Source organism: Belonocnema kinseyi, chromosome 10 (genome assembly GCF_010883055.1).
Source record: "Belonocnema kinseyi isolate 2016_QV_RU_SX_M_011 chromosome 10, B_treatae_v1, whole genome shotgun sequence".
In the NCBI taxonomy this organism is placed as follows: domain Eukaryota; kingdom Metazoa; phylum Arthropoda; class Insecta; order Hymenoptera; family Cynipidae; genus Belonocnema; species Belonocnema kinseyi.
The window spans coordinates 92640934-92652521 of record NC_046666.1 but is presented as its reverse complement, the minus strand read 5'-3'; the positions used below and the strand labels follow the sequence as shown (position 1 = coordinate 92652521).

The window sequence follows — 11588 nt, the reverse complement described above, 5'->3', positions numbered from 1 at the left end:
AAACAGATTATATTTGTTTGAACAATTAACAAATTCTATTTTATTTCATTTTTCTTTAAGTTATCAACAAAAAAAAAACTGCTAGAGCAAATAAAAATTGTTTAAAGAAATAGAGATTTGTCAAAAATTAGAAGAAATGTATAAAAATTACGTTATTATTCAAGAAAAAGTAGTTCAGGATACCAATTTGAGAAAAATTGAACATCACTGGCTCAATTTATAGAAATTTTGTGAATACACAATTAATTGTTTAAATAATTATATAATGTTTTAAACAAAATGTAATACTCCAAGCAATTACCAACTATTACATTTCCATAAGAAAATACGATTCATTTTTACATTAGGAATTAATAATTATTTAAATAATTTACATTTATTTAAACAAATAAACATATTTTAAAAAGCCATAGGAAATATTTAAATTGTCCAGTGATCATTATTTATATGAAAAAGACGACCGAAATTGCTAAAAATTAACAACAATACGTAAAAATATATTTTTTATTTGTGGGTCATATTTGGGGCGATGCAACGAGGAAAGGGTCGGATGAAAATTTTTAGTGAACATTTGTACAACTTTATACTGTAAATGTTAAAAATGCAACATTTTGAAAATGTTAAATTACAAATACATTACTAATACATTTCTTTTGATAAGTCGCCAATTGATAATGAGTGCACGTACGAATACAGTCATTTCATAGTGAAAATTGTGTGAAGAAACCAAAAAAATGATATACTTATTTACTGGAGCGTAGAAACTTGTTTTAGAACTTTTTTTGTTGCTTATACTTTTATGCTTTATACTTTTTTGTACGCAAACCCTTTAAAATTTCAATTATTTGATGTAAATTTAAATCGCTGAAGAATTAATCATTTTTAAACTGCTAATAATACTTTCCGAAATTTAACTAATTAAATTTTAATTGCAAAATTAAAAACTACGAAAGGGAAACCTTTAAAGTTTAATTATTCTGAACACTTCGAAAATTATATACTTTCTAATTGGAAACTTTCAAGAATTACAAAATGCGCGAATTATGAAGTGCGGGAAATCTCCCGATATAATATTTCTCTCCCGCTCCTAAATGATCAAAAATCCTGAAAACATTTCTTTGTTGACGCAAAAATTGACCGAAATTGAGAAAAATTGTAAAAAATGGTCTCTCAAGACGTCTAATGCCATTACGAAAGATATGCTGAGAACGTCTTATATCTTTAAGACGTCTTTAGAACATTTGACATTGGACGTCCTAGGAACGTCCCAAGGACGTTCTTAGGATGTTTATGGTTTTGTGCCCACTGGTAAGCAGCAAAAGAAGCGATGCAAGCTTTATTGTCCTGAAAATCCAAAAGCCAAAACGAATCAACATATAAGCTTGCATAGAAAAAAGTGCAAGGAACGAATTCATGAAGCCAGGTAGTATTGATTTCCTTGCAGGATTTATAAGTAAAAAATCGAAAGTCTTGAGTTACGAAGAAGTATAGAAATTTGTTACTAAAGACCGAACAATATATATCCAGCAACGAAGGCGAACATATTTCATACTTCACTATAATTACGTACGAGAGCGCGCAAGCAAAGGAAAAACAAAAAATACCTACATACAAACTATTACTATGTTTTTTTTACAAGTAAACATAATACTTTATATACAGGCTACTCTAAATTTTGTAGTCTTTGGAGTGTGTCGAGGCGATGAGCCAGTTTATATCAAAGTTCAGGATATGACATTTATAAAACATAAAAAAATCAAAAGGCCTAGCCAAAAAAAGTTCGAAAAAGAGACCCTATCACGATCCTGCACACAAATTTTAATTGACCTTGAAAACGTTAGAATAGCTGAACACTATGAATCTAAAATATAAATGCAGCAACATTTAGTTAAATATCAAAAGGAGAGAGGCGATTTCGTGAAATCAACCCAGAAAAGCAAAGAAAATTAATAGGACGATAATTGCGCTCGCAATAAGATAATGAGAAGTGGGGATTCGCGGGTCTGAGAGGAAGCGAGTCCCAGTCGCGGGTCGGAAAAAATCCAGTCAATCAGTCTTATCGCGAGCCCATTCAGGAGAAAAAGGTTCTCGAGGATGCCTCGACGATCTGCGATTTTCCTTAGAATAATTTTTTGTAGCCTCTGGTGTGTTTAGGATAGCAACTTAAACGTTTTCTTTATTCATAAAGACAAATTTTCAAAGTGAGTTATAAAAAGTGTCGTTATATAAAGTGCCACATATATATTAACAGTGTTTCTCCCGATTTCAGTATTAGGAAAGTCTCAATTATGCTCATTTGAGAGCAATGGATTTGGAATGTTTTTCAATCAGTTTTCATATTAGAGCTAAACAATCTAATTCGATTTCTAACCATAAAAGAGGAAATGCCTTTTAAATATATTGTGGGTGGAAAATTTCTTTCACTCAAGAAAGCGTGCTCTGAATTTTGAAAAGTGAGATTTTGAACCGGCATTTGTTGAGTCGAACCTCATATTACTTGATTAAAATAATTGAGAGAAAGCTAGTTAATCTCGAGTGAAAGAAAAGTCTAATTTTCGTAATTAGAATTGTAGAATTCTAGAACCAGGGCTCGCAAAATGAATTCTCAAATTGTTCAAGGTATTTTCATATGTAAAGAGTCAATTTATTCACTGCCATGTTCAAAAGAAATTTTGAGTCCTTTATTTGAAGTTAGGAAACTGATATCTTGGTTTTAATAGACATACGCCTGATCTACCAAAATTAAGATATCATTTAGAATGCCAAATTAAAGTCATATAAAAATCCTGCATATTTAAAATCTGGAAAGATGCTATAAGGCTAGAAAACAGATATAAGGCGCCAGAAATTGAAAGTCTACAGAAAATAACGATTCAGACTACAGTCTTCACATAAATGTCAATAATTCAAAATTAAACAATTTTCTCTCCCTTCAGTAATCCTATTTAAATCCTAAAGAAGAAGGAAGGATAGAATCTTAGCTTGCTAAAATCCAAATGAATCTCATTGCCATGGACGCTCTCATTGATTTGGGATTAGCGGAAAACTTTATTTCAGAAGAATTTATAATCCAGAATTATTTTACATTTAAAAATTTGAGAATTGAAAAAGATAAAACATTCATTAATATTGATCAAGAAGAATTTAGATTGCTTAAAATTTCTTTTTTTTTTAGAATTTGAGAATAAAATATTTCGTAGTAGTTTAATCGTTCTAACAGCATTGGTACCGACGTGCGTATTAAGGGCCAACTTCCTGAACGGAAATTGGTAATTTACCAATGAATAATATTTTATAGGTTAAAATCTATAAATGTAACGAGTTGGTACATTTAACATTAACTAAACAAAAGAACGAATATCAAAGTCAAAAGTAGTATCCAATTACCCTAGATCAACGAGCATTTACATGACCTGAAAATAAATATATGTAACAATCTACATTGCGAATTTGTTTAATACAATCAAATTTTGCAAAAAATGTTAATGTACTGCTTCGGAATATCACTAGCAAACAAATTAAAACAAATTTGCAAAAAGAATGCATCAAACTTTCAAGCATTGCTTAAAATCTACATTTTCTATATTATTTGTTTGTAACAATGAGAAATATACAGTGAAACTCTTCTATAGCGCCGATTTTGAGGCTGACAGTGGGTGGAAACTAGCTCATTACAGCCCGCTCCGCTTTTGATTGTTCATGCTTGAGTGCTCGCCTGAGTAACAAACGCAGACCCCGCGCACGCCGCGCAGCTCCTCTTACACCTACCTGCAGTGCGGCGTAAATTCTCGGAAGGGCTATAGAAGGGAGGGCTATTGAAGGGGTTCACTGTGCTTCCATTTATTTATATAATGCTTGTACATTACTAAATCATAAGACAGACAGAAATTACTTTATAAATATTCAAAATCATTACAAAATCTCAGACTGCTGTTTATGAGGACGGCGATTTACCAAGTTCAGCTTAGAGGGCAGCACAGCGAGTGGAGATATGCATTGTACGTAGGCAGACGGCATTATCTGTAGTTTACTTAGTTTTCTGTAATGTGGAAAACTATGAGCTCCTTCATTTTTACACCCAAATGCCACGTACACGCCTGGCATTTTGAAAATAGTGCTTTAAACTGACACCTCAACACTGCGTTATGAAAGACTAATATCATGGAAATAGCAGACGTTGCCACCGTTACAACCGCAGTTTTTTGTATCTCCACGCGCACCAGCGACCCTAGCGGCCGCGTCACTCGCCGTCCTCATAACATGTGAATAATAAATTATTAAAGTATTAAAAACTCTCAATTAGTAGTTTGCGAATCTGCATCTATCAATTACACATTAATGTCAATCAAACTAAACAATTCATGCATTGTTAATGGCATTAGAAACTTAAACATTTTTATTTTTGCAAAGTTTATACTTGAATACAAAAATTTGTTAACTTCTTTTAAAAAATGGCTCTCACGGATCTCTGAAGCATGCATTTAGCTTCCGTTAGAAGAAATTTTAATTGATTGAAAATAAAAGCCGGCACATAATTTTGAAGATTTTTTCATTCATTCATTCATTTTTTCATTCAATGTCCCGGTCCAGGTAGTGGATCGGGTGACGTGATATACGGCGATAAAGCTTAATATGAATTCCAAAAATCTTCTAAAATATATACAGAACAGGTAAAAATATTTCTAAATATTGAAAAAATTAGTATTATAACGATTTATTTATTTCTATCTTTAGCATTTACCAATATGCCCACATTTTATAGAAGGATAAATTATTATGGAAGATACCTGATATTTTATCAAAAGTTTTATGCAAAAATAGTGACCATTATTTATTATTTTCTGAGTGCGTATATAATAATTTTGTTGTTGATTTTTTTACCTAAAATAGCAAGTTCGGGACGAAAAACTTGTGGAGGAGACTTTGAAGTAACTTTTGAAATATTTAACACCAAAAGACTGATCCTTTCTTGAATTATATGTTTTTAAAGTAAATATAAGTTACATTACATGTCAATCTCAACGACTAAAAATATGTTAATATAATTTAGTAATTTTTAATTTGTAATTAGGAGCATGTTGGTTACAAGACATTTTGCGTACTTTTATCTTTATATTTTCTAAAAGCATCATAAGATTAAAAGAAGTGCCAAATAACTGAGACTTAAAGTGGTCAACATTTTGGAAACTACCCTTACCATTGTATTATTTAAGATAACAGTCTTAAAACTCCTGTATGTAGGGCTAGTTTTAAGAATTTGCCGCCTCGGCCGGGTAACAAAATTTCCCCCTTTTTACGATCTAATTACTAAAATTATGCAACCTGTCATTGAATGATTAACATTCAATCGATTCGCGATTGATTCTTGATAATAAAATCTTTTTTTTTAATTAAAGAAAAATTCCGTTCCAAATTTTCCGCCCTTCGAAATTTGCCGCCCGGGGCACTACCAGTGTAGCCCCTATGGTAAATCCACGCCTGCCTGCATATAGAAAATGACGAAGGCGGGAACTGCAGGCGTGCGCGTGACTTTCTAGCATTACAAATGGTAGCGCTAGCAACAGGCCTGGTCTTTCTAATTGGCTAATGTAGAATATAGCTTAGGTTTGTGGTCTTGTGAGGGGGGCGAACGAGTTCGGGTAGGTTATATCCAAGGGCACCAGTTATTAATTTGAACGCAGCAGCATTTGAATCAATCGTATTTCAGGTAAAATAATGTTCCTCACAAATTGCTGGCCACTTTTGATTGGTAATCCCATGATATACGATCATGAAACGGCTTCACGGAATTAGCCATGTAAAGTCGTCCTAATCTCTGTACGACCTATGTTCGTATAAACGGCAATTTTCCTGTAGTACCGCCCATAATGATCTTCGTTTATGGAACTTAGTACTTCCAATTTTCTCTTACTCGTTCACATGTTTCGTACACTTGTATTTTGGGGATTTTTTTACTTAAAAAAGAAATCAGTCACTCTGCAACTGTCGTCCTGAGCACATCCTTGCTTGGAGAATAAATTATTTCATTATCCGTACATTCAATTTTATTTTTTGACGTACCCAATATAAAAAAAAGGATGAATTCAAGCAACGAATATGGCTTTTATACTCCGCATCTCGCGGATGTGTTTTTTGTGTAACGTGTAAACTGTTTGGTCGTTCAGAATGAGCATTAGCCAATTCAATCGGTTTTAATTATTTGAAAAATGAAACTCCTTTGTCGACGAATTTGAGTACTGGTATCAATTTCTATAAGATGGCTACTGACCATTTTCAGATTTCTGGGAACTCGCGGCCTGTCATTCAGAGGAAGCAATGAATCGAGGAAGTAAGAGCATAACGGGAATTATTTAGGTTTGAAAAATTCGTATTCAAAATGCAGCGGCAGTGTGTCTTAACTTTCAAATAGAATTTGTAATAAAGTTATCCAACCGATTTAATCGTATGCTCTCGAAAGAAATCTTCTATGAAATAAAGTTGTGTAAATATTATGGAATCAGCATGGATTCTACACCTAAAGTGTCGCATATTGAGCAATTCATTTTTATCGTATGATACGTTCTTGAGAATGGGGATTCTGTCGAGAGGTTTTTAAAATTTAATCCTTTAGCAAGTAATTGCGCGGATGAAATGGAAAATACTGTAATAATTTTAATCACACTCTGGAATGGATTAAATATATTTTTGATATAGGTCTTGAAATTATTTCTTATGTATTTGTATTGTTCAAACATTATACAGTCACGCGTGTCGCCATCTGTGACCGATCGAGCATAACATTGCTCTGGGCGTGTTAGTTCGGGATTTGACACGAGGTTTTTTTTTCACAAATGTTGTGCAACGAGTGTTTAATTGAAAAGTGAGTAATAATTATAAGTTTTTCGAATGGGCTTGTCAATATAACTCATAGTTAATGCATAATTCTAATAATATCTACCTCCTTAATACGGACGGGAGAAACGGTTGGAGTAATTTGTGCGAGTGTTTACAAACAATAGGGTTACGTAAAAATTATACGTTTTTTTTAGATAACAAGCACACTATTTTAATTCTCAAAGCTTTCTTGTTTCATGAAGTCTGTGTTTTATGAATTTGTGTTGAATAATTGATAAAAATGTACGCGAAATGATTACAATCACAAGGTGGCAGCCAATGTAAAAATGTAAACGATAAATATATATAGATATATATTTTTCATGACGCGATTTATTAAGTTAAAATCTTAAAGTTTCAGCTTACAACTTAAATTTGGACATTTGATTCGCCGAAACTGGACTGCATCAGAAATTTTTTCAACTCGAAATCGGTATCATGACAAGTTTTTGGAATGGTGTCCTAGAGCACATCGACAAAGTCAATAACCATTTACAAAGTGTTCAATGGAAGTTTTGTGACGTCGGCAAAGCATATAAAGTTTTGCGAAAGTATATTGAGTCTGCGTGAACGCTTCGATTTTTATGAAGCTCAGAGAATAGATTTAAGTTTTTGTGATGAAAATCGAAGTGTCAAAAAGCGAAAATGTCGACTAGATAAATGTACTAATGACACAACGCATAAGGGAAAGAACAATAATTGATATTTTAAGCGTGGAGTTGGCATTGAGAAAAATTCTGTTTCGCACTCTATAGCATTGAAACATATTAAACTCTTGCATTAACCTCAAAATCTCTCACTTCGCATTCATAAGTATTCAAGCTTTAGACGTTATTTGCGTATTCTCGCATTAAAAGTATTGTGTTTTCATCCCAATCATAAGTTTCGCAAGACAGATTTCCAGAGAACACAGTGTGAATGTGAAGAAATACCGAAAGTCTGAAAGTTTGCGTGAAAATTTACATCACTGACTTAGGAAGAGAACTAGGTGTGAAATGTGTCCACTTCCAAGGCATCCTTGAGGTTATGAAACTAGTTATGTAAATATCTTCTTTCTCCTCTGGACGTTTTCGCAGCTTTTTAATTGGATTAAATTCGAAATAGGGGAATTGGTACAATCGTTGGACTCATGATGAAGCGCAAACAATTCTGCAGCATATTTGACAAACTAGTTTTTTAAAGTCTAGCGCGTTTAAATTCCAGAGTAAAATAAAACCAGTTATGCTGAATGAGTAATGAATTTAAAAGATAAGCTGTTGAGATCAGCGCGTGCTTAAAATTATTATTTTTTGTATTAGTTACGATAGATTGAACTGAAAAATTTTGAATTTTAATTGAAGAATATGCCCGCCTTGCGGGCATATTCCCGTTGCGCGCTGCGAGCGCGGCGCTTCGCGCCGAGTTTGGATGCGCGGGTACGCTCTTTTTCATACGTTAAATGCGTACATGCTAACGGACATCCCCACACACTTTTTTGTAGGTTAATTCAAAAAAGTTTTAATTTAGCAAAATGTGATTAATTTGCATAGCGCTTAGGAATTAGTATCGATTTTTTCAGTGTTAGACTCCCCCGGCTTTTATCCTAGGATAAGAAATATTTTGTCGTAAAAATCTGGGAAATGATAGCGAACATGCTAACGGACGTCCCCGCACACTTTTTTTGTGTTTATTTTTCAAAAAAATTTGATTTTGCTAACAACGTGTGTATATTTCGAGGTTATGTGTGTTACCATTCTCCCGAGCGTTACTTCTAAACTACACAATATTTTTGGCCGAAAACTTTGGACTCACAAATAAACATAGTAATTGATCTCCCGGAACTAACCTTGTTCGCAGGCAATTAAAAAAGTTTACTTCATCAATAATTTTCAAATTATCGGAAAGGCAGAGATGAAAAACGACGTAACCTCAAAATAATGCATGCAATTTTTATTTAGCACAATAAATTTTTTTGTTATTATCCCTCAAAAAAATCCGGGGATGTCCGATAATACTCTAACTTAAATCGAGAACTGTGATTTAAGCTTCTGAGGAATTACAGCCATAAATTGAAACTGCAATTTTTATCGGCTTGTTTTAAAGGTTTTAAAAGCACCTATGGCTTTGATGATTACATTCTCATTACGAAACTCGCGCTTCGCGCTCTACAAATTGTGTCCAATTGAAAAACTTCATCAAGAAATGCATGTTTTTGAAAATGATCCAACTTTTGGAACTTTTGTCTAATAAGAAATTGCATGATAATAGTTTCGAAAAACATATATTTTATATCTAGTAGAAATTTAAACAGATATTTCTTAATCTAATAAACAAAATTGTTTCTTTTTTTGAACAAATTTTCAAAATGTTGAAGAGCATATCACTTTTTGTATTTATATCGAATTCAAAAATGTCATTAAGATAATTTGCAAGTCTTTTTGACGTGTACCATAAAATTTGACAAAAATTTATAAAACTCATAACAGATTTTTATTTAAATTTTAAAAATGCTCCTACGTTTTGAATTTTTGTTTAATCGAAACATTTAACTGACACATTTTCTAAATATATTTGATATCTAGTGATGAATTTAAATGAAATATTAATGAAGTATACAAATTTTCTAATTTTCCTTAAAATTAAAATTTTTTTTGACAATTTGCAAGTCTTCTACCGATCTATAAGAAAATTTGACAAAAATTTCCAAAATTTTAAGAAAAAAATTTCAAATTTTGAAAATGCTCAAAATTTTTAAATTTTGGTTGGAAATATCTACTGAACGACATTAACTTTCATTTTGGGAACCTTAAGAAGTGTATCAAAGACTGACTCGATTGGACAATTCCTTCCAAATTTAGCGTGGCTACAACATTCAGGTAACCATACATACAGACAACGATACAATTGTATGATATTCGGATTCTGTGAGCGCCGAAAAGTAAAGTCAAAAGTAAAGAACTGGAAAAGAAAAAAATTATTGGGGTACCATCAAGCCCTAAATTAGGGGTTGAAATAAGCGGTAAGTGGCTAAAAATCAGAAGATTCGATGAAATACATTGTAAAGGGTTTTCGTGGGTGGTAAAAACGATTCTAATAACCATTTTTTTAAAACCTTCAACTTTATGGATGGTTTTTTGCTATAATTCTGCTATCTAAGGATGGAAATGGACAGCGAGAATCTGTAAAACGCGAAATATCGAAGAATAGAATTGCAAATGGTTTTCGTGGGCGTTGAATATGATTTCGACAACCATTTTTCTCTATTATTCTCTACTGTGTGGATAGGACACGTACACCAATTATTTTTATAAGAGAATACGTTTCTTAAAGCAAGTATTATTTATTTTTTAGTGTAATTTAGATTGTGTGAAAATATAGCATAAATCAAGCAGATTATTCATAATTCTCCAGTAAGTATGACTTCACTATTTTAAAGAAATATCCGGTAACAATAATCTATGTTTTCTTACTTTTTTTGCATGCAAAAAATATAGATATAATACAATGTTATAATATCTATACTTTTTTGAATAAATCATAATAAAAAAAGTACTTGGAGTTGTCTCTTATGTTATTATTATTATTTTAATTAATTATTGGTACAATTTCGTACCAATATTGCATCAATAATTTATTAAAATAATAATATAATTAGCTCTCTGAAAATGGTATTAAATTTAAAAATATATTTATTTAAAAAAATTTGTAACGTTGGAAATGAAAGCTGTTTTAACGAAGTAACAACCCGGTAATAACTTTGTAAAGACGTTGCAAATGTCCGCCGTCTGACCATCTATTTTCTTGTTTGAACAGTTTTAAACGTTATTAAAAAAAGCATTTAAAAAATTAGATACACCTTCATAAAACGTAATTAGCATGAATTTTAGACGTGTTTAAGACGTTACTTGTACGTTTTATAAACGTTCATAAAATGTTTATTTTTTTACTATAAATTCAACTTTTTGTTCATTTACTTATAACTATAAAACGATTTTAAATTCACATTTCTCTAGTGATCTTAAAATGCACACCTTTTGGGGCCATCCATATACCACGTGGACACTTTAGGGAGGGGGGGGGGGATTATGGAAAAATTCCACGCTTGTCCACGAGGGGAACCAGGGGGGGTCGAGCTAGAAACCACATGGATACACATTTCCCTAAATCTGTGGAAAATATATAGTGAAATGAGACAAAATATACTCGAGGTATACTCCAATTTTTATGTTGTGCTCACGCACAATATAATTTTTATTTTTATTTTTTTTCACGACTTTTTCTTTCAAATTCAAATCATGTTTAAGCTCACGTTCCTAAGCTAATTCTATGGACGTCATTTTAGTAATCACTAAAATTTCAGATTCTTTTGTTTTCATAGTCAACAGTTCGAAGTTCGTTGACTGACTAACAAATGTTTTGCAACAACTTACCGTTAAATTAGTAAAAAAATTCGAATGAAAGAACGTCATTTCATAGTCTGTTAGTTAACTTTGGCACCACTAAGGAGCTGCCATTCAAACTTATTGTTAGTTTTTAGCACCCAAACAATCATTCCCCGTGTGTTTGAAGAGTACTAAAATGACGTTTTTTCATTCGAATTTCCGACCAGTTTAACGATAAATTGCTGCAAAATGCACCAACAGCTGTTATCCAGTCAACGAGTTTCGAACTGTTGACATATGAAAACAAAACAATCTGAAATTTTAGTGAGTACTCAAATGTCCAAATTCCACGGC

The 11588-nt window shown here is 32.2% G+C and overlaps 1 protein-coding gene across 2 annotated transcripts in view; it reads right to left on the bottom strand.

The window, feature by feature from the left end:
• The window catches only part of LOC117181573 (mitogen-activated protein kinase 1), a 36534-nt gene that overhangs the window by 17037 nt on the left and 7909 nt on the right, over positions 1-11588 (bottom strand). The window lies entirely within an intron of this gene.